General features: G+C 32.6%; 2 pseudogenes across 2 annotated transcripts; both read right to left on the bottom strand.

The window, feature by feature from the left end:
- Positions 1 to 15,300: 15,300 nt before the first annotated feature.
- LOC146902236 (G-type lectin S-receptor-like serine/threonine-protein kinase LECRK1) lies at positions 15,301 to 18,299 on the bottom strand (annotated as a pseudogene). Its single transcript, XR_015022836.1, has one exon. The product of XR_015022836.1 is annotated as a G-type lectin S-receptor-like serine/threonine-protein kinase LECRK1 (transcript).
- Positions 18,300 to 19,375: 1,076 nt separating this feature from the next.
- LOC146902235 (G-type lectin S-receptor-like serine/threonine-protein kinase LECRK3) lies at positions 19,376 to 23,865 on the bottom strand (annotated as a pseudogene). The gene is made up of 2 exons (XR_015021249.1): positions 23,577 to 23,865; positions 19,376 to 21,870 (listed from the first exon to the last, which is right to left on the bottom strand). The product of XR_015021249.1 is annotated as a G-type lectin S-receptor-like serine/threonine-protein kinase LECRK3 (transcript).
- Between the last annotated feature and the right edge of the window lie 3,787 nt (positions 23,866 to 27,652).

Here is a 27,652-nt window from a genome sequence, read left to right as displayed (position 1 = left end):
TTGAACTATTGTTTTTGGTATCCATTACAAACACCTACGAGTTTCAGTCCTTGAACTAACACCTATACTATTGTTTTTTTTCTTTTCTCGATTCAACAATATCGCTCTTCTCTCCATTCTTATTCATAATTCATAATTGAGTTCGTGGCATCCATTCCTATTTTGTATTATTATTATTTTATTATTATTTCACCAGTTCCGTAGTTTAGCAATAGGTATTTTTGCTTATGTTGATCTTTTATGTTGTTTTGTGCGTGAACCCGGTATAGCGGACATTCATAATTGGTGCATGTCAATATAGCGGACACCGTGAACCCAATAGTGTATAGGAACACACAGTCGTTTCTAAATAACAAACCAATCACAATCGGTTGTATTTCTAAATAATTATCAATATCAATCAATCAATAGTATCAATAGTATATATATAAAGTAAGGTTTTTTATGCCGCATGTCACTTCCACATTCATTCTCAATATTTTTATTATTTTTTCTATTTTTAAAAACCAATATTTTATTTAACATAAATATCTCAACAAACTTTTGATCTTATGCACTCAGTATTTTTTTTAAAATTTTTTTATTGAATTTCTAATATTTTATGTAGTAGAAATATTTCAACAAACTACACATCAATCAATCAATCAATAATATATATATATATATATATATATATAAAGTAAGGTTTTTTATGCCACATGTCACTTCCACATCCATTCTCAATATTTTTATTATTTTTTCTATTTTTAAAAATCAATATTTTATTGGGTTAATTAAGTAAATGGTCCCCGTAAATATTCCGTAATTTTGTTTTTAGTCCCTATAAAATAAAATCACACTTTTTACTCCTTATAAAATTTTCCATCAGCATTTTTAATCCCTATACAAAATTTCCATCAACATTTTTGGTCCCTAAAATGCTTAAGGAAAATGTCACAGGGACTAAAAAATGTGATTTTGTTTTATAGGGACTAAAAGCAACCTGTGAATATTTATAGGGACTAAAAACTTAATTGACCCTATTTTATTTAACATAAACATCTCAACAACATTTTGATCTTATCCACTCAATATTTTCTTTAAATTTTTTATTGAATTTCTAATATTTTATATAGCAGAAATATCTCAACAAACTACACATAATACTTTCAACAAAGTTTACATATATGATCTTATTTTATGATTAAAAAACTCCAATTTGTTTAATTGTTTTTAAGAAAAGAAGCTTCAATTAGTTATTACTAATCTTTTAGCATTATATCATTCAATTAGTTTTTATGTTTGAGGAAAAAAAGTTCGATTAGTTTTTTTGATAAAAAAAGGTTTGATTAGTTATTATGTTATCTTTTAGCAGCATATTCTAATGCAAATGTTAACTATAAATAAATAAATTTTCGTTAATCACGTATTTACATATTTTGAGCACAAGCGAAACCCCAAACCTTTTTTCATCTAACATTTTTCCTTCTTCAGGTTTGTCAAACACCAATTTTATTATTTCTCATACATATACTTTAATATATATATTTCAACCATTTTCTTTCCTTTCAATCGATTTTTCTCTCTAATACACATGAGCCACGAAACAAACTCATAACCACATGTTTAAAGGGACCAAAAACTCTTATCACTTGGACTAATTCATTATTGATTTTGTTACACTTTTTATTCTTGCATTGAACATTCATCTCATCATTTATATTTTTGATATTTTTATAATTGTAAATTTAAATAAATTCAATTTAATATACCGACACGTGTATTCGTGCACACAAACTTATAAAACTTATTTAATATCTAACCCGGGCAACGCCGGGTGTCTAAACTAGTATATATATATATAAAGTAAGATTTTTTATGCCACGTGTCAATTCCACATTCATTCTCAATATTTTTATTATTTTTTCTATTTTTTAAAAACTAATATTTTATTTAACATAAATATCTCAACAACATTTCGATCTTATCCACTCAATATTTTCTTTAAATTTTTATTGAAATTCTAATATTTTATGTAGAAGAAATATCTCAACAAACTACACATAAGACTTTCAACAAAGTTTACATATACGATCTTATTTTATGATTAAAAGACTCCAATTTGTTTATTTGTTTATTGGAAAAGAAGCTTCAATTAGTTATTACTAATCTTTTAGCACTATATCATTCAATTAGTTTTTATGTTTGAGGAAAAAAATGGTCCGATTAGTTTTTTTTTGATAAAAAAAGGTTCGATTAGTTATTATGTTATCTTTTAGCAGCATATTCTAATGCAATGTTAACTATAAATAAATAAATTTTCGTTACTCACATATTTACATATTTTGAGCACAAGCAGAAACATCAAACCTTCTTTTTATCTAACATATTTTCTTCTTCAGGTTTGCCAAACACCAATTTTATTATTTCTCATACATATACTTTGATATATATATCAACCACTTTCTTTCCTTTCAATCGATTTTTCTCTCTCATACACATTGGCCACGAAACAAACCCATGACCACATGTTTTAAGGGACTCAAAACTCTTACCACTTGGACTAATTCATTATTGATTTTGTTACACTTTTTATTCTTGCATTGGACATTCATCTCATCATTTATATTTATTTTTATGATATTATTATAATTTTAAATTTAAATAAATTCAATCTAATATACCGACACGTGTATTCGTGCACATAAACTTATAAAACTTGTTTAATATCTAACCCGGGCAACGCCGTGTCTCTAAACTAGTAGCAATGTATCATTAACTAAAAAAAATAGCAATGTATTATTAATGTTTTTTTTATCATATTATTTAGAGTAAATTACACTCCCTCCCTTTAAAGATGCTTGAATTACACTCCTCTCCCCTCTTATGTTAAAATATACACTCCTCTCCCTTGAAAAGTAAAATTTATACTCCCCTCCCCTATAAGATGCTTGAACTACAACCACCTCCCTTAATAATTAAATATGGACTACACTTTAATCTTTTTTAACATAAATAAATATTTTTATAATATATATTAATTTCGAATAACCATTTAAAAAATATAAATTTGTTTATTTATAATCTAAATATCAATGACAATTAAATTTAAATATTTTGTTATTAATTTTATAATTTAGAGTATAAAATTCACTTTTAAATAACCATACTTAATCGACTTTAGTAATTTTTCACATATTTTAATTTTATTTTGAGTTGTTTCATATTTTATAATAGGGTTTAAAACTATATGTTAATGAAATTGTGAATAAAAATTAGCGAAAGATAAGTATTTAAAATTTGATTATATTAAAATGAACCCGCAATGTTATTTTTCTATGGAGTATGTTAGATTATTTTTTTGCTAGATTATTAGAAATTAAAAAAAAAATTGTGGGACTAAAGCATAGATTTTAACTTAAGAGGGGAGGGGAATGTAATTCAAGCTACTCTCAAGGGAGTGGGATGAAATATTTTCTAATTTGTTTTGAATAAGAGAGGAGGGGAGTGTATATTTGAACATAAGAGGGGAGGGAAGTGTAATTCAAGCATCTTTAAGAGGATGAGAGTGTAATTTACTCTATTATTTACTATTTATTACCATATCTTCGATTCTTTTAATCCCTGTTTCTCATGTCATGAATGAAAGATAATTTTGTAAAATCAATCATAATTTCACTTTTCAATTAAAAAAATAACTACAAGGATTTATAATAAAATATGGAGGGAGTATCAATTTGGTAAAAAAAATGACTATTATTTTACAAGGATTTATATGATAAAAAATGAGTTATAGCTTTAGATTTATATGATATAATACGATAAAAAAGGATTTGAGAAACATGCTATTACATAAGCACGAAATAAATAAAATTGATCATCTATTCTCTAATTATGAATTATGAAACTTAATGTCTACCAAAAATACAATCTTATCCCTTCTTAGTTTTTTGACACGTCATCAAAATTATATCTTTTTGTGTCTTTTGCTTTAACTTCCCCCTATAATTTCTCTCCTAAAAACATATTAAAACAAACTCACTTGATAAAAACACTAACTTAATCTTTTTTTAAACAACAAACAAACTTAATTTTAATCTCAATCAAAACAAATTTTTCTATAATTCAACTTCTAAATATCTAAAGAGTTAAAAAAAAGTACAATCTTCTATTCTCTAATTCTCTAATCATGAAACTTTGTACGAAAAAAATTATGAAACTTAATACAATCTTAACCCTTCTTAATTTTTTGACATGTCGTCAAAATTATATCTTTTTGTGTCTTTTGCTTCAACTTCCCCCAATTTTTTTCTCTTAAAATCAAATTAAAACAAATTCAACCGATAAAACACACTAACTTAATATTTTTTAAAAATAACAAACAAACTTAATCTTAATCCCAATCAAAACAAATTTTCCTACAATTCAACTTTTAAATATCTAAACAGTTAAAAAAAATTACAAAATATTTATTACAAGGCATATGCCTACTTTTCAAAAAATTACACATTTTCAAGATTGCTTCTTTTCTAAATATAATTTGCCTTTGTTTTTTCTTTATATTTTTTTAGTCAAAAGAAAAATTATATTAAATAAAAATAAATGGATAATGAGTCCGAGGACATTAGACATGACTCAGGTACACCAAAAACGGAGATACAACATAATAAATTAGACCAAGTGAATCGATCCAAATTTATCCTAACAAAAAATACTAATCAAGAAGCGAACCCACAGACGGCGCAAAACTAGGTTAAAAAAATGAAAAGTGAACCTCTGCGAAATAAATTAATGGATCGGCCGTCGTCACGATATCAAAATCCAACCGTCAACAGCTCCTTACACAAATCAGCATGCATAAAAGCTCGTTCGAGCTTGAAGAACCAAAGTGTAGATAAACAAGACACATTGAAACTTGCAACATCTCAACATATTTAAAAACAATAGAGAATCAAAGAAGTCAGGCCACCATGTCATATTATAAAATATCATTTTTTATTGTTGTACATATTTTTATAAAGAAGTCATATCTCAATTCATACACGTGACTCATAACGACATCTTTATCAATAATGAAATCTTTACTATTTTAAATATTTCTACATATTTTTAGTTTACCATTTTATAATATTTAATAACAACTATTTCAATGATTTTATCATGGGAAAACTACACTAACCTCTCTTAAGGTCTTTTTAAATAACACAAACATCCGCTCTATTTTTTTTAACTAAACACTAATCTCCTTTTTTTTATCAAATTGATAAGCACTTAGCTTGTAATATAACACAGCTTTAAACTTTGTTAATTCCATTTATTTTGAGCAATTAACTTCTTCATACAAGTATGGACTCATTTAATTTTCGACCATTTTTTCTTTCCATTTTTCACTTAGGTGATTTTTCTCAACTCATTGTTACTTTTTTTTTTTTTGATAAGCAAGGAGATAAGGCGAGCATCGTGAGGCATCATTGACATCCCAACTAGGTTGGCACCCCGAGAAGCCTCCATCCTATACCGCCCATCTCAACAAATTTTATTAAAAAAAGGAAAAAATAATTACAAAAGGTGGGGGACTAGGCCAAAACCCACCAGAGAAACCGAAACGAAGACAAAAGAAAAAAAAACGAAATAACACAAAAACCGCCAACAAAGGTTAAGGGAACCTATAATTAGGCAACCCACATCTGTCCCTAAAAAAATCAATCTTTAACTCATCCGGAAGAATGTCAAGCCAAATGTCACCAACAATGGAATGCCCCAAAGCAGCCTAACCCGTCCGCACAACAGCTTACCTTCACGGAAGATATGAGAGGATATAACCCGAACACCAAGATTACGGGCATTATGCCATCTCGTTACGCAATATGATCGGAACCAAAGAAGGATTGGAGAAAATCCGAAGGGCACTGGTGGAGTCACTCTCCTACCACAAGCTTCTCCAACCAAAATTAGCCGCAAATTCAAGAGCCAAAATAATACCCATCACTTCCGCATAGAAAACGAATGTGCACCGACATTACTATAAAAAGCACCTCGGAAAGTACCTAAATTTTAAACTTTAAGATGGTTTAAATTTTAAACTTTAATGTAATAAAACAAATATATCAAAGATTATTTCCTTTTCATTGATCAACCATGTAATGTACCCCGATTTTTCGATTAGATTTATTTTTATTATTCTTAATTGTGTTATATGTGCTGTTGTGTGATTATTTGCCTCTATGTGTATTTTTGGTTGGGAATTGTAGAATTCGGTGGTAGAAGGGTATTTTAGTCATTTTGGACTTAGGGGCATTTTGGTCATTTTGAGAGCAGGGGTAATTTTGTAATTTTTGCTGAAGGTTATTTTTTAGTGCTTAGTGAGAGTTATTATTTTTACTAAGTATTGGAGAGTGGAGTAATTATTTAGTTTACCGTTAAGTGACCGTTAGTGTTATATTTTACCGTTAAGTGAGTAGTAACATTTTGGGTTATAATAGAAATGGGTTAGGCCCATTAAGACATTGTGAGTTGAGCCCAATTGAGTAGAGCTTATATAAACACTAGTTGGTAGTGAAATTGGGGCTTTACCAACATTTCATTTCATTTTCGAAATTAAGATAGAGATAGAGAGAAGATAAGGGTTCAAAAGGAAGAACAAGAGAAAGGGGTTGGAGGCTAGAGCTAGAAGAGGAATTCATCATCTAGGAGCTAAATTGAAGCTTGAGTTAGAGATTCTTGGTGCTAGAGGTAAGAGGGTTAGGCTTCACTCATAATTTCATAACTTTTCCCTTTTACCCATTTTTATGAAATTGATGAATTGATTTTAATTGGTGTAAATTCGTGCATGATTGTTGTTGTTATGTTTGAGAACATGGTTTGTATGATAATTGTGTTGTTGTTGAATTTATATGTCAAAATGGGTATATATGAATATGATATGTTTTTGTGTGAAATTGATGAAGAATGAAGTTGTGGTTGTTAAATTGTGGATGATTTCATGATTAGGTGTTGTCGTTGTTGTTGTTGGATGTGTTGTTGATGATTGGAACATTGGGTAATCATAATTATAGAGTTATGGTATGAATTTGAGTTGTTTTTGGAAGTTTTATAAAAAAATGGGTTAGTTGATGATTTGTGATAGAATGAGGTTTTGATTCAAGTTTCATATGGATTTGAGTGCCTCTTTATGTTTATAAATGTATAGACAAACTTTTGGGACAAATTTGGGGTCAAGGGGATCAAAATTGGGGATTTGGGGTTGAAAATAGTGGATTCCCGTAAGGGGAAAACACAAGAACAAGGTTGTCGTTTCGTGCATTTCCCGCCACCGCGATGATGGCGTGCCGGCAGATTCGCAAACTGACAAACCCCGTTTTTGTTGTTTTGGGTATTTGGGGGCCGAACCAAACTTTCTAATATGCTTCTTTCAACATGTTTAACTACTGTTTTCACTCTTTAACCTACTGGAACATCTTATAGATGGGATTGAACTTGATTTTGTGATTTTGAACTTAAATTTTGAAAATTGTCCAAGAATGTCGATTTTTCCGAAACTTGTTTTTCTCATGGAATTGAAGTAGGATTAAGGTTGTATAATGTTCATATGATTTCTAAAAAGGGTTGTGATTGGTTTTATCAAGTGTGAACTCATTTTGCTTTGGAAAATGAGAATTTTTGTGAAAAATGATAAAGTGAGACGAACTTTGAGTTTTTCATGATTTCGTCGTGTTTGGCCGGTGAAACGCTAAGGTATCCTCTACTGCACTCATATGTGGTCTAGGGGTATACTTAGTTGAGGCATTGAGACTTGTTTACTTGGTTTTGACTTAAATGCTCAATTATTTTTAATGTTGTAACTTTGGGAGACGAACTTGATTGAGAATGATTTTTGAGAGCCAATTGCGTATGAACCCTTTATGAATAGATTAATATGATTATGAGATGATGTATGAATGGTTGTTGAGTGATGAATATGATGTTTGTGATCATATGTTGTATTTGTTCCTTTATTTGGATTGTAAGGAATTATGTGGAAATGTGACAACTATATGTTGATTTATGTGGAGATGATTGATGATGTATATATGTGACAACTATATGTTGATTGAATTGTGGATGTTGTTGGTGATTGTATATATGTCAAGTGGTGGTGAATTGTTATCGATGCATATATACTAATTGAATGGTGATGAACATGTTTATGTTATGTTGTTTGTTGAACATGTTAAATGTTGATTGTTGGTGGTGAATTCATACATGCTAATATTGATGGTGATCTTGTTGGTGAATGCATGTATGCAAAATGATGGTGATGGTGAGGTGATTATTGTTTGTGTGAACATATGCATTGAGTTGAGTCATATGTTCATGCATTCATGACTGATGGTGGCGGATTTTATATCCAATTGAATTGATTACGATGTTTTTGTTGCATCAAAGGTGACGACCTTGAGGTGATTTGATACCGCATGCATCTAGAAGAGTCTAGAACATTGCATGCATTTGAATAATTGATGAGTTGTGTCATAATTGAATATGTGACTTGGTGAATTTGTGCATTGGTGGATTTTGATGAATGTTGTGATTGTGTGGATTAGTGTATATGTACATTAGTGAATTTTGTTGATGATTGTGATTAATCAAATTATGCTCTAATTGCATGTCTTACTTGTTTGTGCTTATACACTTGGTGAACCTATTTGTTGGTAATTAATTTGATAATAATGATGAGGTGAGAATTGTATATGTATATACATAAGATGTGATGATTTCTTTGATAATGATGATTGCTTGCTTATAACTCTGAAATGATGAATTATACTTGTTGAGTTAAGTATGTTAAGTGAAGAATAAGGTGAGTAATCCTTCATTGATTGATAATTGATGAACTTATGCCGATAATTTGTTTAGAGGTTGGATATACTTGCTATGCCATGTTAATAATGTGATAGCTTGAAATGTAAGTGATGGGGGATAATAATCATGTGATGTTAGTGTTCTAGGAGGGATGATTATGTATATATGATACGTGTATGATACACTTGTTGATACGAACTTGGAATGATGATATTGAATGATATGAGTGTCGTTAGTACTTGTGAATATCTGTATGAATTGTTCTTGAATATACCTTTCATTTCCAATGTTCTTGATTTAATCTTATATGGATTATGATGATGTAATGCTAATCCTCAGTGGTTTACCACCTCGCCTTTCGTATGGACGGGTAGATGGAGTGCGGGGTGCTTAGATTGTGTGCTTGATGTTGCCGAGGAGCGGAGTTCCTCCTTTTTATATGCAAGTGTCTAGATTAGGGCTCTGATCTAGGGTAGTACTTGCATGTTGGATCTTGTTTTGATTATGTAGTTGGAGTTGAGACATTGATTATATCCGAGAGATGTATTTTTGTCATGAAATTTGGAGATGATATTCACATGGTTATACACATGTTCCACTCGCTATGTTTATGAGACTTGACAATTTATACATATATGTTGTTTTGTTTGAAGACGTAGCATCTATTTCTAGAATATATTTGTATATTCGCGCGTTTTACCGCTTATTAGAAGTAGGGTGTTACAAACCATAATGTCCATCCACCAAAATTCTTCTCATTTCTATATTCTCTTTTGATCTCTTCGCAATTGCCGATGTTTGATTCAATTTGGTGGTAAAAACAAATGTCGTTATTGTTTCTCCATTGTGAGAAAAAAAATATCTCATTTAACTTAATTGTGAAAAGAGAAAACAGATACAAAAAAAAACTAATAAAAAAACTTCATTTAACTTTATTATGAAAAGAGAAAACAGATACAAACAAACATAAATGACTGAAATTAAATCGTATATTTACAAAGATATTGAAATGGATAAATGAGAGGAGATTGATGTGTTTGAAAAGTTAAAAGGGGTACTTGTGTTATTTAAGAAAATCTTAAGGAAAGTCAAAGTAATTTGTCTTTTATCATTAACGTCGGTTTTATCATTAGTTCTTTTTCTTCTTATTTTCTCAATTCATATAACATTGAAATGCGCTTTGATGCATAACGCCCCACTTCGAATTAGCCCGTGCGGAGCACGGGCCCGTGCTTAGCACGGGTTTATTGCTAGTTATTTTACTAAACAAGTATACAATTTCAAGACAAAAATACGGTATAACCTTTAAAAAAAATAGTGTACAAGTATAGTTTTTAAATAATTTACCAACATTTTTTTTAATTTTTAATTTTTTGCTTACCGAAATGGGGTAAGTTGTACCTGTCCCCCAACAACATACCCTTCTTCTTTAAACAGCCACAATTTTTTAGTTTTATAGAAAAAAATTAACTTTAGCGACAAACAAAATATGTCACTATAACTTAAATGACTATTATTTTTCCACTCTATCAATTTCTCGTACGTTTTATTTTTTTTTACGAAAATGCCTATGAGATTTTTGGATTATATAATTTGCAATGAGTCTTCCATCAATTCGGATTTTATAATCCGAACACTCAAAAAATAGGACGTGTTCCTTACCTTTTTCGGATTATAAAAACCAAACACCCCCTAAACAACTTTATTGTGCCAAGAATGTAGGGGAAATAGTTCGGATTATATAATCCTAATTCTATCAAGACAAATACCGAGTCTCGTTTGTAACATGGATAACCAGTTTAAAGACCATACTAATCATCATAACTCCATCCTTGTGTTTTAGGTCATTGTTGGTTGTTCTAGCCATGTCCCAATCGAAAATCTGGTTTTTGGGTTACTTGATCAAATTGCTTCGAAACTTTTCTAAAAAATCGAAATAAATCAAGGATCAAGACTCCCCTAAGGGACTTTTTTTTTTTTTGAATCGGCAAATATTATTCTCGTCAAGGTAGTGTAAGGCACACAAAAACCTTGCGGATTGACAAATAAAATACAAAGGCACCGCAAATATACGGGACACCCCCAACAAGCACCTAAAACGATGACACAAAAAGCCAACTACCAAAGCCAAAAACCACACACCCACGAAGCTAACCACCTAAAAGCTTAAAACCATGAGGCAGGCATATACAATTAGCGGACAACAAATGCTCCCAAATGCATAACCCTACCTCACAGTCGCCAAACCAAATAAAAACCATAGCAGTAAACACCAAGGATCAACACCGGCGAAACACGCCGCCATATACAACCGAGCCAGCTCCCCGGATCAACACCAAGCCATCTAACTACCCACAAAAACGCAAACAACAAGAAAGACACCAGAAACGAAGGCCTCACTCGCCAAAAACCGCATCACCAACAGAACCGCAAGACACCAAAAGACATCTGTTCAAGTGAAAACAAAAAAATAACAAAAGATGTTCCTCCTCTCGCCACAATCAAATTACCGTTTCAAGCAATCCTTAGGGTTCCAAGACCATTCATAGAAAAGACATGCCGAAATCGATAACCTTTCCAACGTCCACCTCCACAACACTACCTTAATTTCCTCCACCATCTCATCCACCTCATAAATAGTCCCCTTAAAAATTCTTTCATTTCGAACTTTCCATAAAACCCAAAGTATTGTATGCCAAATAAGACTTAGTTCCTTTTTCACATTTTTATTTCTTTCCCCCCATTCCAACACTCCCAATGGATAAAAAGAGTTGGCGGCATTAAGAAATCAAACTCTAACCACTCCATCACCTTCCTCCACACGGCCATCCCCACATTGCAATGTAAAAAAAGATGTCTCGCAGTTTCATTATCCCTTCCGCACAAGACACACAAAAGAGAAGCAACCGGCGGTAAAACATTCCTCAAGGCTAAATTATCCCTAGTCGGGATCCGATTAAGGAAAACCTTCCAAGAAAATGCAATTACTTTTGACGGTGTGGGACTTTTCCACATCTTAGCAAACACTCTTTTTTGGTCTTCTTGCCACAAGTCTTCCATCAACACCAAACCCTCCAATTTCAAATAAGCCGACTTTACCGAAAAGATCCCAACCTCCTCTAAATTCCACCTCCACCTATCCTCCTCTTGAGTCCAATTCATCCCTTTTCTTAAAGTACTCCGCCCTCAAAATCTAAAATTCCAACGTTTAGACCATTTTTTATTTTTATTTTTATTTTCATATTCGAAAAAATTTGCATTAGTTTTATTTGATTTTTAGAATTTTTGGGTGGTATTTCTATTTTTTTTTTTGTCTGACATGTTTTATCATTTATACTTTGTGTTTTTGTTGGTTTTAAAAGTGAAATTCGCAAATCGCCGAAATAGAAGAGATTTTGATTCTTGCTTATATATAATCATATTTTGGATTTTATAATCGGAACACAGTTCGGATGTGTTCGGATTATAGAATCTAAAGCCTCATTATCATTATTGTAAAAAAAAAATGGCGCACGAGAAATAGATAAAGTGGAAAAAATATCAGTCTAACTAAATTGTTTGATAGTTAACATTTATAGATTCAAGAGTAGGAATGAGGTTATATTTTGGACTTACATCTACGAACATGGCCTATAGATAAAACTCCTACTAAATATGTTTGCGAAGCTAACGTTTTATTGACGGACCGGTGACTTTTGGTGACGGATATTGTCCGTCACTAAACGTCATTTTTAAAATAAATAGAACAAAGTCGTGGCTGCCATCCACGATTATGCTTAAATAAAAAAAAGTGTAAGTTGTTTTTCTTTTTTTGAGAGAAAAGTGTAAGTTGTTTTTTTTTGTTACGTAAAGTTTAGGTGGGTTCGGCTCCGGTCACCACTGTGGTCGTGGCACGCCTCCGGCCCAAAGGGCACTTATAGAGGTACTTACATGCATCAACCACCAACACCGCCCTCACATCGGCGCAGGGAATCGAACACACAACCTTCTGCAAGGAAGTGACCCGTTCCTTACTAACCGAGCCAACGTGTGTTGGTCAAAAGTGTAAGTTGTTGATTCCAGTACAAATTACCCTATTTAATAAAAGTTTTGAAAATTATTTTTTTTTTACAAATTTTTTGAAAATTATATTTATTTGGTAATTTAATTGAAAAAATACACAACTTTGGTAAAAAAAAAAATATATATATATATATATGGGTTATGATAGAAGACACCTTTTATGAAGGTGTCTTTTATCAAGTTACTCTATGAGCATTTGCGAAAAAGACACCAACTTACTTTTATGAAGGTGTCTTTTAGCAAAGTTATAACTAAAAAGTGAAAATCACACCTTAAGGTGTGACTTGTTAAAAGACACCACCAAATGGTGGCTTGTAACAAAACCCTATATATATATATATATATATATATATATATATATATATATATATATATATATATATATATATATATATATATATATATATATATATATATATAGGGTGGGGATATTTTGACTCCAAGAGTAAGTGTAATATCTTACTCCAAATCTTGACCTTTAATTCCCATATTGGTTAATGGCTTAGATTAATTGATATGATAGGCTTTAATTCCATTTTCTATTGCAGTCAACACTTATCACCACAAAATAACAAAATAATAAATGTCTTTTAATTTCTTATTTTTTTCTTCTACCATTAATTTTTTTTCACGCTAAAAAGAATTTTTGAGGGTTAAGAGCAAAACTTAAAAACTCTTTCATGGCAAAAATGTTTATCAAGAAAATACACAAATTTATTTATTTTTTTATGCAATTATTGTAAATGAATTAGATATAAGAAAAGATTAGGGTTACTTCCTCTATCATTTTTTTTTTCGTGACAGATTAGTACAAAAATGTGTGTTTAGAAAAAACATAAGAAAATATCAGGATTATAATGAAGAAATCAAAAAAAATATGTCGTATAAAAAATAGTAACAGGAGAAGAATAAATATGCAATTCTTTGAATTTTACAATTGTTTTCTTTAAAAAAAATATGCAATTTTTTTAGCGTAAAAATTAAAAAACGTAAAGGGAGAAGGAAAAAAAAATCAATGGGAGAAGAAAAAAATTCTTTTAGCGTAAAAAGATATATGCAAATTTTTTTTTCTTATTCAATTTTTTGAAGAATAGAATGAGTGAATCTTGAAATTTTTATTTCAAGGAAAGGATTTTAATTTAACCCTCAAAAAATATTTAAGCGTGAAACAAAAAAAAACAATGGAAGAAGAAAAAAAAATCATGCAATTAAAAGACATTTATTGTTTTGTTATTTTGTGGTGATAAATGTTGACTACAATAGAAAATGGAATTAAAGCCTATCATATCAATTAATCTAAGCCATTAACCAATATTAAAATTAAAGGTCAAGATTTGGAGTAAGATATTACACTTACTCTTGGAGTCAAAATATCCCCACCCATATATATATATATATATATATATATATATATATATATATATATATATATATATATATATATATATATATATATATATATATATCCCTGAGTATAGTTTTTTAGGAGAAGAAGAATATCACCTTTATTGTGCAAGAAAAGAGAGTTCACGAGCATGAGTCTATGCTAGAGGCTAAGGCAGAGCTGAATCTGTAATTATGGAGGGAACTTTACTTATTCTTGATTTTTCCTTGATTGATGCGAGGAAATTCATATTCCGGGAGGGATGACTTGAAGCGATGCACGAGGTAGTCAACCCTTCAAGGAGAATTATTGACATAGTCCCTTTATTTCCATAATCAACTTTGATCGTTGCTTGCTCTGTAGGATACTTTTGATTGAAAACATGTTCTTGGCCATTGAGTTGATCAGTAAAAATCATAATTTATTCTTGTTACAAGGCTAATTAAAACAACAAAACGAAAAGGAAGAAAATAAGCACATGAATTACTCACTAGAAAAGAAAGTTCTGGCTGCATGGTAGAGGAGATCTATATCCAATAATGCTCAAAGTTTAGCGATAAAATCCACGCATTGGTTCTCATCTCAAAGAGAATGGTAAACTGTGATATTACTATTAAATTCTTTATGTCTTGAATTAAAATAGCATAAACGTGGAACTTCATGGATGAGTCTTGTATGAGTTTGATACAATGTAAAAATCAGAGTAGAAAACGATCTCAACGATATCCATCTCTTTGGCCAACGTAAGGCCTTGGTATATAGCGGATAACTCGGCATGCAGAGTATCAAAAGAATCTTGAATATAGCCGGAAAAACGTGATAAGTAAAAACATGCATTGTTTCCTTGAGAGTCCATATTAATTTTTTTTTACCAAAGTAAACTTATTATTAGTAGTAACATCTGCATTACGGGATGCTAATTGCAAAAAAAAAAAGTAAATAGAGTAGCATATTAAAGTTGATTAAAGTGTCAAACACTACAAGAAAATAAATAAAAAATAAAAAAAAAAACAATATGTGGACTAACGGACTACTGGACAAAGCATCATCTGCTAGACAAAGCATGGATTAACATGAGGAATAGCAAAATTAACATTTGGTTTGCTGCCTTATTTTATGTCAACACAACTTGGAGACAAGGCAAACCTTTCGTCAAATGAAAATAAGATTTAACAATGATATTTCCCTTTATTCTTTGCTGTTGACATAACAAAACCAATTAGCTTTTTTGCAGCTAAATTGTAACATAAATTGGCATGAGGAATAACTACATTCATTTTTGGCCTGCATCCTTATTTTAGACACAACAGAGATAACCTTAAATAGTGAAAGAAAAACAAAAATACATTACTTGACACAAATAAACAAACTTAAAAGCCACATGAGGAACAGCTGAAACAAACAGTTACTTTTATGCATAACTGGAATCTGGACAAGGAGGAATTGCTATATCAGTAACTCCTTCTAACATCAACACCACACCCTTCATCGTTGGTCTCAGAAAAGAGTCATCTTGGATACACCAAAGTGCCACTTTAACCATATTTTCCATGACATTATCATCAATGACTTCCCATGGAACAAGATTATTCACCTCTCCTGCAACAAGGCACTTATAAGCCCAACCAGAGAGAAGAATCTCCTCAGGTTCCGACACATTAACATCTAGGTTTCTTCTGCAACATAAAATTTCAAACAACATTATTCCATAGCTATAAACATCTGCCTTCAGTGATATTGGCATGTTCATGTTCCATTCTGGAGCCATGTAGCCTCGTGTCCCTCTAACAACCGTGAAAGTTCTGGTTTGGTCCGGCATTAGAAATTTTGCAAGACCAAAATCAGATATCTTGGAAGTCCAAAACTCATCCATCAAAATGTTTTGAGGCTTTATGTCACAATGAATGATTGGTGTCTCACACTCTTCATGGAGATACGAGATCCCTCTAGCAATGTCAAGTGCCATTCTTACTCTCTCGTCCCAATCTGGACGTCTTTGATCACCAAACAGAAGCTTTTCAAGTGATCCGTTGCTCATGTATTCATAAACCAAAAGCCTTTTTGAACCCTCATGACAAAAACCCAGCAACCTAACTAGGTTCCTGTGGTGGGTTTTCCCAATGGATCTCACTTCTGCTTGAAATTCCCTTTCCCCTTCTTCCACCACCTTCTCTAGTCTCTTCACTGCAATCAATCTCTTACCTTTGTTTAAGGCTCCTTTGTAAACTTTTCCAAAAGCACCCTTACCCAACTCTTCCTTGAAATTATTTGTTGCTCTTCTCAGCTCATTGTATGTAAACCTTCTCAAAGCCAAATCTGCATTCTTCCCTCCAAAGTTAACAGTTTCTGTTAGCCTTTTATACTTTAATACCCGAATCTTGTACATGTAATGGATGGATATAATAATTGCTGAACACAACATGATGCTAAACAAGGATGTAACAACAATAATATGCACTATTGCTTTGTTACTTGTAGTCTTGATTGGATAAGCAAAAGGTCTTTCATACCCCTTTGAGCTTTGGATGCTGTTGTTTCCAACCTTTAAGAAAGCTGTGGTAAAATCGTCAGCTTCATGTGTTCGTTTGACATATCTCAAAGGAAGTCCTTGTTTCTTGCATCTTCCTTTTTCATAAATTGCAGCCCAACAATTGCAATCAATCAAACAAGCAAATAAGCATTCTTCTTCTGATGACATATCATCATCTTTGAAATAAGGATGGTCATTCCAAACAAGATTGGTCATTGGGACCATGTTATAAAAGGCCACACCATCTTTGTCACCTCTACACTCCGATGTTGAATAGTTCCTTTCACAGCCAAGATTATCTTCATTTGCATCAATAAGGTTATAACCCGGGAGACAATTGCACACCGGTTTGTCGTCATCGAATGTGCAGAAACTGTTGTAGCCACAAAACCCCTTTACATCGCATGGATTCTTTCCTGGCCAACTTCCCATAATAATGTTACTTCCATTGTTAACATGATAAGCATACAGCCGAAAAACCCCATCAAAATCAAGAGTTGCACGATAAATAGTCTGATTTCCAGTGTTCTGTTGGTCTTTTTCAGTATTAAGCAAAGTGGTAATACGGCCAGAATCACTGCTGCTATTCCAAATTTGTAGTAAGCCTGTATTGTTGAGGTAAAGATGATATTTGACATTGCCACCATTATCGAGTTTAGTTTCAGAGGTCCAATAAGCATCCCAATCTGTTTTTGTTGTGTATGCTGGGTACAGAACAAGATTTCCATCAACCTGCATGTTGAGTTGAAACCTTCCGGTTGAGTGATTGGTCTCTGATAAACTAGAGGACAGTTGGCCTCCACAAGGTAGAGATTGACTCTCCAATAGAGTATCAGTCGGGTGATCGAAACTCTGCCATATGATGCTGGAAATATTATTGTTGTCATATAGTACAAAGTTCCCAGAATCAAGCATAGAGGCAGAGGAAGCTCTTGTATTAGCATTAACAATAAGCTTCTGTCGTCCCTGTTGATCTGTTAGTATTATTGTACCATTCCTGGTAAATTGTAGCTTTGCAGTTGATGTTACTGGAGGGTCATCGCGGTTTGCAGTCCATACTATTGTGCTGTTCATCTTATTCATGCCAACCAACCAAATTCCAATGGCAAAGCCATTGTTGCCTTGTGAATAAAAGCCAAAAGCGAATTGGCCAGAAGGAGAAAGCCACATAGATTTGTAATCACCGCTGCCGGGGAAAGTGAGGAACCCGGTGCTATCCGCTCTAGCAGTTGTAGTTGTGATTGTGTTTGAGCTCCAGTATTTGATAATGGTAAGGACATGAACAGAAGGAAGGTGAAAGTTGCAGTATAGGAGGCATCCATGACCATAACTATTGGGTTTTTTATTATCTCAGAAGCAAAGTTTTTTTTTTTTTTTTTGAGAAAGAAGCAAAGTTGTTATTGCTAATGTCACTGCCTTGCATAATGTGATTCAAACGACTTGTCTTAGTCAATGCCTCACAATAAACAGTCGTGGAAAATAAGCATAGCAAGAGTGCAAGACCTTGACCAAGCAAGTCTTCCCTTGAGCCAACCAATATCCATCAGGAAAGAAATATCTATCAATGAAGACAAAAGGAAAAAAATAACAGAAAAAAAGAGAGTATGGCCCATAGGAAATGTTTGTTGTTGCAGATGACCAGAAGATGATTAACCTGCAAAATAATAAAATATAAAGTAAAACCTGAGTGCGACTATGTCACCTGACTAAGGAATTATCCACAAGATTGCAAAATTCCCCTGAATACAACGAGGTTCTTCCCGGAGATAATCATACCGAGACTATCAAGACACGAGAAAAATATTGATATAGTTACTCAGGCACTTAGTATTTTTTGTAAAATTGAAGGAAGAAAGGAAGAACAATATATGCTTTCTCTATTCACGTGAAAGCAATGTTTCTTAGTTTATATATATAAAGAATGTATTTTTGAAAATGTAGCACGTTTTTCTACCTTTTAGGAAACTGAATTACACATATATGATACCAAGAGTATCATATATGTGTCTTAGTCAATGCCTCACAATAAACAGTCGTGGAAAATAAGCATAGCAAGAGTGCAAGACCTTGACCAAGCAAGTCTTCCTTTGAGCCAACCAATATCCATCAGGAAACAAATATCTTTCAATGAAGACAAAAGAGGAAGGAAAAAAAGAGAGTATGGCTCCATCTGGTAAAAAAGAGTTAGGACCATCTTCATTTGTCAGATTAAATGAAGAGTTCCATTTAGAGGGAGATAAATATAAAAAATTGCTAATGGATGATCCTACCATCAAGTAGATGTTAAAACTTGTGTCAAGGGTCTGTTACCGATAAGTAGATGTTAATGGATCCTGCATTAATCTTTAGGTTCGATTCATCTCCATCAACGGTTATATTTATAAACAAAATTTCTAGCTTCACATATATGAAGTTAGTTTAATAGGTCTTAATTATATACAAAATTTTTTTATAATTACTGAAGTATCCTTTACTGCAACAATCATCATACTGAAGTTTCATTGAGACTATGCACTAGTCTTGAAAAATAAGAGAATTGACAAAGTGTATTTTTAAAATCTCTACTAAAACTGTAGGAATTTAACAACACTCATTTAATTGTAATTTGAAAGGTAGCTTTTGATATAGTACAAAACCTGAATGATAAATTGAAGATAAAATGAAACTGCAGAAGAACAAATATATAAGAAAATCACAAAAGCAACACATATATAATGTCCCTACAAGACTATTCAAGCAAGCGAGCTGGTGAGGGAGGAACTGGAATATCTTCCAAACCTTCCAACATTAAAATTACATTCTTCATTGTAGGACGGAGATGTTGTTGGTCTTGCACACACCACAACCCGACTTTCACCATTCTTTCCAATATCTTCCAGTCCACATCTTTCTCATCATGTCTGATAAGCTTGTTTAACTGCCCTGCTTCAAAACATTGATATGCCCAACTGGAAAGAAGAATTTCATCGGGCGAGTGAATATTATTCATCTCTATACTTCTTCTGCGGCAAATAATTTCCAATAATACCACACCAAAACTGTAAATGTCAGATTTTACCGATACTGATGCATCCTCCTTCTGCCATTCAGGTGCCAAATACCTGCTTGTGCCATCATCCTCTATTTTAGTTCTTGAATGACCCCTCTTTGAAAGCCTTGCCAATCCAAAATCAGATATTTTTGCAGTCCATGCTTCATCCATAAATATATTTCGAGGATTTATATTACAATGGATGATTCGGACTTCACACTCTTCGTGTAGATACAATATTCCTTTAGCCACGTCCAATGCAAGTTTCATTCTCTCTTTCCAAGATAGTCTCACTTCCCCTTCAAAGAGAAGATTTGCAAGAGACCCTTTGCTGACAAATTCATAAACAAGGAGCTTCTTGGATCCTTCTATACAAAAACCAATAAGCTTAACCAAATTCCTATGATGAGTACGAGCAATGGCAGTAACTTCCGTTCGGAATTCCCTATCCCCTGCATCAACAATTCTCTCCTCCAGTCTTTTCACAGCAATGCTTCTGTTATTGTCACCTATTGTAGCCTTTATAAACAACACCAAATGATCCTCTCCCTATCTCGTCTGAAAAGCCCCCGGTTGATTCTGAAAGTTCGTCAAAAGAAAATGAGGTCAAGGAGCATTCTTCAGTAAATCCAAGTTTTTCACTTTCGGACAACATTGCATACCTATTTACTTGACGTCTGTAAGTGAAGAAAATGGACACCGCAGTGACGAGACAAATTAATGAAACGACACCCAAAGTAAGAGATAGGATCATTATTAGGTTTTTCTTGTTATCAATAACAACCTTAGGCTTAGGCACGTTGGTGTTGTTTGGGGTTGGAGGTGAAATAATAATGGAAATATTTGAAGGAGTCTTTATCAAGGCCACAGACACAGTGGAAGAAGAATCATTATGAAACCTGCCGTGTATAAGTGGAAGCCTATATTTATTGCAGCTGCCGTTGGTATATATTGCTCCCCCACAAACACAATCTTGTCGGCAAGCCTTCTCACAAGTATCCATATCAATCAACACGGGTATAACAGAATATGGAACATCACCCCAATGCATATTCTCAAAGTGAGTAAAATTATACAACAATGTTCGGTCTTCAATGCTTTCACAGTCATCTTTGCTATGCGTCTGTATGCAGTCTATAGGCACGCTTTTAGTGTTGGAAGGGATGAAACCAGGATAACATTTGCATACAGCATCACCGCTCATGTTGAAGGAGCAATAACTGTTCAGCCCACAAAACCCCTTCACTTGACAAGTATCATTAAGTGCTTGCCACAAGATTACCACACGCGAGCTATTCTTGCTCTCAAAGTCAAATTGGTGCTCATACAATCTCAAGTTTCCATCTACATCAAATGTTGCACGGTAGATTGAAGTTGTGTTGTTGTGTAACTTCTTACTATGCTTATTGATATCGTTGAGACATAGCCTATCACCATCATCTTCGTCGGACATATTTAGGCAAAGAAAACCTTGAATGCTAAGACTTAGTTGTCCGGGTGTGTATGTCAGATCCCAAGGATTTGAAGCCCAGTAAGCATCCAGGGCGCTGAATCTGCTGTACAAGGGGTAAGCGACAAGGTTTCCATCATTTTGCATGCCGAGATAGAAACATCCCCTTGAATGGTCTGATTTGGATATACTGGAGATTAGATCACCACCAGCAGTCAAATGCTGACCTCCTAATATGGTGTCAGTTGGGTAATCAAAGCTTTGCCATATAACTGTAGAATTCTCATCATAAAGCACAAAGTTGCCAGAATCATGCATAGATGCCTTAGAGACCAAATTTGAATCTGAATCATCTCTCAAGTCTATATTCATAGCTGAATCTCTGTTTCCATTTTGAAGAAGCAGGCCTTGCTCTGTCAAATTCAACATGGATTTAGAGGAGACTGATGGAGCATCACGGTTAGCAGTCCAAACAACAGTGGTTGTGTTTTCAGATGGATTAACCAACCATATTCCAACAGCAAAGCCACTACCTTGTGGGTAAAACCCAAAAGCAAAATGGCCAGAACGTGATGGCCATGAAGTATTTTCGCCTTTAGGATAGAGCAAAGAACCCAACCCAATGATTCTGGGGTGTTTTTCAGTTGTTGCTTCTGGAGTAGGCTCCCCAGTACGCGTTTGTGATAAGTCAAGGCATGAACAAGTAAATAGCATGAAGAAGAAGAACAGTAACAACAGGACAGGGTTGTAAGCCATAGAATTGGTAACTACTTCTCTGGTGTCTCAACGAAAATTATGATCCTATTCTTAATTTCTTATTCATCAACTCATAATTCTTCTTTTGAAGAGTTGAATGGATTCTAGTGATAAACCGTGTGTGGCAGGCAAAAATAGAAATTTGTTTGGCACTTACAATTTCAGTGCTCCGCGGATCCACCATAAGGCATGGTGTGGCACCTGCCACACCAGATTATTACCCATTTTTTAATAGGTACTATATCCTATTATAGTTTAAAGATATATAGTAAATACTATATTGTGCATCTTTAGAGGAGTTCGCTTGTGTGTCCTAGTGGTAGCAACCTGGAACTTTTTACATAAGTACAGTACATAGTAGTGTACAGTACATAGTAGTAGTTAGTTTTGTTTGTAGGTTCGATTCCCATCATCAAAATTTTTGCATTTCTCTTGATTTTTTTAATTGCCCAGCTGTGAACTTGCGTTCCTGGCAGTTTAAGAAAGCATCTTTTTTTTTTCAAAATAAATACAATCCTTTTTGGTGCATAGAGAATCAATTAAAGGTATTCAGTTCAATTTTTTTATAAGGTTTATTACAATTTAAATTTTGTGGTTTTATCTTATAGTTTTACTTTTAACCCATCTAATTTTTTTCATGCCTCCGTCACCATTTTATGTCAAGACACTCACAACACTTGATATGTTTTGTTTTTACTGCTTTGTTCCCTTCCTGATTTGAAATGAATTTTTGTTATTGTATTGTATTGCATTTTGTATTACTCTAATTTGTGTCTGTTCAGAATTTTGGGTTTCACTAATTATGACGGAAAAACTTCTTTCTTTAATTGTATTGTATTCTAGTTGTTGTTTTGTCTATAGACGATTTTTATTGTAAATATATTGAATCAATTACAATGTTATTTATTATTTTTAGTATAATTTAATTTATAGATTCTTCAATATTTTTGCCACACCAAAATACAATGTCTGGATCCGCCGCTGCTTTAGCATAGACCTATGGTCATTGACTCAATATCTTGTCTTGCACGGTATAGCTGAATTAAGTACTATTCTTGTTAATTTCTCTCAATTGCACTTTTAACCCTTCAAATATTGTGTTTGTGCGATTTTAGCTTACCACTTTTTTAAAAGATTTAAACCCCTTCTAATTTTCCTCTTTATGATTTCGTAGTCTCTGTCTCAATTTATTGAGGTATATAATTTATATGGGCATCATTGAGGACCTCAACTGCTCGCACATAATTTGAAAGTGTATTTTAGACAACAAAGTTTATCTGAAATTGTATTTTTTTTTTTTTTGAGGGAGTCTGAAATTGTATATTTTGTTCACTGAAAATGTAATTATTTTGAGGCATGAAAAGTTTTTTTTTTTTTTGAGAGAAAGAAGCAAAGTTGTTATTGCTAATGTCAGGGGCATCACGGTTAGCAGTCCAAACAACAGTGGTTGTGTTTTCAGATGGACTAACCAACCATATTCCAACAGCAAAGCCACTACCTTGTGGGAAATGGCCAGAACTTGATTGCCATGAAGTATTTTCGCCTTTAGGAGAGAGGGAATACCCCAATGGAATGATACTGGGTTGAGTTTTTTCAGTTGTATTGTGTGTGGCTTCTATTAATGTAAATAGCATGAAGAAGAAGGAGAACAGTATTGATAACAAAGCAAGGGTGGAAGCCATAGTAGGATTGGGAAACTAATGTAAGCGTCCCAAAAGAAAATTATGATTCTTATTTCTTAATGATCAACTCACTCACTAGAACATAACATACTTCATTGAATGCTACCTCATTTACTATTTACTACTCCCCTCCTCCCAAACTAATGTAAATGTCTTCCCTCTTGTATTTTTTGTCCCAAAAGATTGATCAGGTTAAAAAGAAATATATTTGTATAATACTAACTAATAAGTAAAAATAACAATTTTGGTGCCCCTTAAAAAAATGATGTCCTATTTATATAAAAAATATGCAAAGTTTCCTTTTACCATTGTTTGCTTCTTTACCAACTTAATTTTTTAAATAATAGGTTTACAACTTATGTAATCTCTTTATCGATGAAAATAGAAAAACAGACATGTTAATGCCCTTTTGACGCCCTTTCAAAAAAAAAATGCCCTTTTGACGCTAGTGAAAATAAATATTCTATGGTCTCTAAGCAAAAAAGGATGACTTTTACCGATAGACTAACTGGGTCAAACCAGAAGTGTCTAGGAAGGCACTAAGATAATAATTCTTCTTTGGAATAGTTGACTTCAAGTCGTACTCCTGGAATCTGGATTCAATTTCTGAATAGTAACAAGTGGTTGGTTCACAATCAAATGCCGTGCTCACTGGGAAATCAAGAATAAGTAAAGTTTCTTCTGCACAAACCGTGTAGGGCAGGGGGAAAACAGAAATTTTGTTTGCACTAACCTTCACTGCAATCTATGCTACAAATTGACAATTACTTTCTAAAACAATACTTTTTGGTCTCAAATTAGATGTCTATTTTGAGTTTTACACAATTATTAAAAAAATTATTATTAACTTTTTTTTTATTTCAATGGTAAAATGTGTTTTATTTATTAAGAACTTTTATTTAGTGGAGTAGTTAGATGATTGAAATACAATAAATAAAAATATTATAAAAGGGATAAATAATTAATAAAAAATAGGAAATAGGACCCTTAAAATGAGAAGGAGGGAGTAGCATGATAAATAATTGATTTTTGGTCTTGAAGTGAGAATGTTCGTTCCAACTAGGGTGTGACCTTTGTTTTCTGAACTACTACTACTTTTTAAGTGTTTTATTGATTGATTAGGTAGTCATCATCTGAATGTGATTCGACTATTTTTTTTCTTTCTCTTAGTGCTTGACTGTTAATCAATTAATTTGCTACCCCGTTTGCAATTTTTGTTTAAAGTGATCAATAAAAAATTTCATTTAATTACATGAACCAACTAGTGTTAACGAAACAAAATAAGTAAAGAGTTATAAAGAAAGAAAAAAGATGAGCATTTAGGGCAATATAAGAAATAGGGAAAGCAGAAATGCGTTGAGGAATAAAGCAGATGCATTACAGATAAGAGGAGAGTGATGAAAAAAACTCCAGTCCCTAGATACTAATCTCTAATATTTTGAACATCAAATGGGAAAGCTTCTTTTAATTCTTTCTATTATTTTGAACATCAAAACATAGACATGTGACGCCCCATGTTTTCATCTCGAAAACTTACATATTAAAAGTACAAAAAAAATTAAAATGCATCATATTTCTTTAAGTTTCCACTTTATGAATATGTATTTGGCTAATTGGAATGGCCAATACCTTCTGAATAAAATAATTAAAAAATTTGAACAGTCATTTGTCGTGATATCTAATTTTCCCTAGTGACAAACCATTATATATAAGTGAAAATCAGTGATAAAAATTATCTGCCAGCAAGGGAATGAGAAACTATCAAAACCAAGAGTGAAGTTGTGTCTGAATTCTTGTTTCAGTTTGCATTGTATTAGTCCAAAATGATTGTGCAATTGCGATCCCTAGTGATTTTGGTGATGACTTTGGCAGTTGAAGCCCAACTGAAAAGTGGGTTTTAATCAAATTCATGTCCAACAGCTGAGCCCATCGTACGGTCCACAGTTGTATCTTACTTTAACAAAGATCCAACCATTGATCCAGGCCTGCTCAGGTTTCATTTCCATGATTGCTTTGTCCAAGTAAGCTAAGTGTGTGTTTGTTTGGATTGGTGGTGAGTTCGACAAAATTACGATGACATTTTGTAAAATTATGATGACATTGGTTCTATATATAGTTTTTTCTTTTACAAAGGTTATATAGTTTTTATAATTTGAATCTCCTGAGGAATATGCATGTTAGTTAAAAATTGTAATAGTTAACACTGTAAAAAGATAAATGATTACATAGGTAAATTATGAAATTATTGAAAGCTATATTGTTGAATTTCCGATTAACTATACGAGCATATCATAATTGGTAAACTTTTTTACTTAAACACTAGTTGGTGACTATACATTACTGTATCAATTTATTTTGATATGCAAATTTAAAGTCATTTGATAATATCTCTCTCACTCCGACAGGGTTGCAATGGATCCATATTGATTACAGGTTCTTCTGCAGAAAGGAATGCATTACCAAACCTTGGTCTAAGAGGTTTTGAAGTGATAGAAAATGCAAAATCACAAATAGAGGCCATATGCCCAGGAGTTGTCTCATGTGCTGACATGACATCCTAGCATTGGCAGCCCGTGATGCTGTCAATTTGGTATTAAAGCACTCTTAAAACTTACTCAAACTCACTCTACCGCACACGCGCGCTCACACACAATACATTGTTTTTTTTAAGGAACCGTGATAAAAGCTAGCATTTGTGCTGATCACTCGTGGAAATCGTTGTGTTAAATAAATATTTGTTTAGTTTTTGCTTGTATTCTTTTTGTATTTGTTTCTGACAAGAAATACCTCAATAGGAATTTGATTATTAAAAATATGGTTAAGGTGGCACTTTAGTGTATTAAAGATGACCCTTTTCTCAGGCCAACAATGAAGGGTGTGGTGTTGATGTTAAAAGGAGTTTCTGATATAGCAATTCCTCCTTGTCCGGATTCCAATTCTATATAGAAGAAACTGGTGCAGCAGTTCCTCATGTGGCTTTCAGTTTTTTCTGCATAAAACCGTGTGGGGTAAGGAAAAACAGAAATTTCTTTGGCACTTAAAACTTCAGTGTCATGTCTTTACTGCAGGTCTCATTTTCGAATCCCCAACTATAGATATGGAATTAGTTGGACACCCGACACCGAATTATAAAAAGAAGTATTGTTTTTGGTATTGCTCGATTAGCTTCACATTTATACGATCAAAAAGGCTAAATAAGTATGCTCCTTCATAAGCATAAAACAGTAAATAAAACTTATTATTATTTTGCTAAACAATATCAAAATAAACAAATAATTTATTTAGATATTTAGCCATATTTTTAACAGGTGACATGTGTCATCTGTTTTTTTTACCATTATGAGTGGAAATTTAGAAGCATAAGAAGAAATATATGACCTGATTCAACTATAAATAGTGATCATCTGATTGTCATTCAACTATTAATTTTTTTCTCTCCTTAATCAACTATAATTTGTTGCTCCATTTACAAATTTGTAAGAAAGTGATCGATACCTAATAATTTTCAATTAATTACATGAACCAACTAGTATGAACGAAACCACAACAAATAAAGTACTGAAAAGTAAAAAGTTGAGCATTAAGGGCAAGTATAAGAAATAGAGAAAGCATAAACGCGTTGAGGAATAAAGCAGATGCATTACAGATAAGAAGAGACAAAAGAGTGATGGAAATACCACCCTAGGTTCAAATCTCTAATATGAACTTAAGAAAAAAAATATATATATAAAGCATCTTTTAATCTATGGTTGTGTTATTTGAACGTCAAAATTTGGACACATGCATGACACCCTATGTTTTATCTCGATGATGACTTGCACACATTTCAAAAGTACACATAAAAAATAGAAGACACTGTTTTTTTTTATTATATCTCCACTTTATGAAAATATATTTGGCTAATTGGCCATTGTCTTATAATCCACTTTCCTAATAA

The sequence above is a fragment of the Medicago sativa genome, chromosome 8 (assembly GCF_051527215.1).
Source record: "Medicago sativa cultivar Bolivia chromosome 8, Bolivia_mono, whole genome shotgun sequence".
Taxonomy (NCBI): domain Eukaryota; kingdom Viridiplantae; phylum Streptophyta; class Magnoliopsida; order Fabales; family Fabaceae; genus Medicago; species Medicago sativa.
This window is presented reverse-complemented; position numbering and strand designations above follow the sequence as displayed.